This window comes from Rhea americana, unplaced genomic scaffold (assembly GCF_003343005.1).
Source record: "Rhea americana isolate MKP2758 unplaced genomic scaffold, rheAme1 scaffold_233, whole genome shotgun sequence".
Lineage (NCBI taxonomy): Eukaryota > Metazoa > Chordata > Aves > Rheiformes > Rheidae > Rhea > Rhea americana.
In genome coordinates this window covers 605,681-606,994 of record NW_028186350.1, presented here as the reverse complement: position 1 = coordinate 606,994, position 1,314 = coordinate 605,681, and positions in this window count along the sequence as shown.

The following is a 1,314-nucleotide window of genomic DNA, read 5'->3' as shown; positions in this document are numbered from 1 at the left end:
TTCTCTTTGACTTTCCCTGTGCTTGAATGTACGTGTTGTTTCTGGATGTGAGTGTGAAGCATCGTTACTAGTAGAGGACAGGTTGCTGAGGGGAGATGAATTTTACCCTAGAGGCACAGTTGGGCCAACCACCTATTTAGGCATCAGCAATCTTTAGGTGAAATAGGTCTTTTGTTTCTGTGCCCTGGCTACAACTCTTTGACAAGTCAGTAAAGAAGCCAGGTTGTGTACTGAATCCTTGAATGAAGGCTGAGTTTGATGAACGGAGCCAAAACTAGTAGGGTGAGTCCCGAAGAGTCAACCTGAGTTTATAAATAACTAAGCTTCAGGGAATTTCAGATTTGCATTTTAAATTCACGTTAAAGGCCCCAAGTCAGAGCACTTTAGATGTTTTGTGCAGCAGTTCCAGTTTTTATCATCTGTCACAAGATACTGAAGGAGTTTGAAATGCTCCTTCTGTGCCGTGACTCATTCTTCAGACATGCAAGATAGAGAATTGAGTTATTGCTTAGTCTGAATCTGAGATCTGTATTTGATTACTTCAGTGCCTTGTAGAAAACACTTGAGCTGAAAGCTGGTGTTAACTCCCCATCGAACAGAAATGCCCGGCTACTTTATATGGAAAGTAAACGGAAGGCTACAGGTTCACGTGAAATTATTTTAATCAACTCATTTGCAAGGTTCGTGAGCTAGGTCATGGCCATCGTGCACTATGAAGAACAAACTCCCAGCCTATTAACTGATGAATTTATCATTTTTATATGGGCAGTTGGAAGCTATATGGCCCTTAATGGGTCCATTCACCCATAAAAACTGTCAAACTGCTACTGTTGGTGCTGGGGTTCCCCTTGAACTTGTACTTTGCCACAGACCTTTCTACCCAAAGGAGGTGTTGCATGTGCTCAGTTTCCAGCAGCTCCGACCCCGTGGACCCTTATCTGAGGTGCTGGGCAAAGCATGGTACAGCGCTGCCTCACCCTTTTGCTTCCCTCGCGCGCAGCAAAGCGCGCGAGAGTTGTATGGCAGCGTGCGCAAAGAGGTGGCCTCGACCAGAACTAGGTTTCGATGCCTTTTCAGTGAGGGGCAACAGAGTTGCCTGGCCCCGAGAGGAGAACGCGTGGGGAAAGTGGCAGGGGCCTGCGCTGCCCCCGGGCGTGAAACGTCCCCCCCGCGGCCTGGCCCTTGCTGCACTGGCCCCGGAGCAGATGTGCGAGGGGTCCGGCAGGGCCTTGGGGGGCATGGTGGGGAGTCGGGACCCGCGGCGGGCCCCCGGGCGCGGCAGGCCAGGCCCCGCGGCCGTGGGGCTGCGGGCAG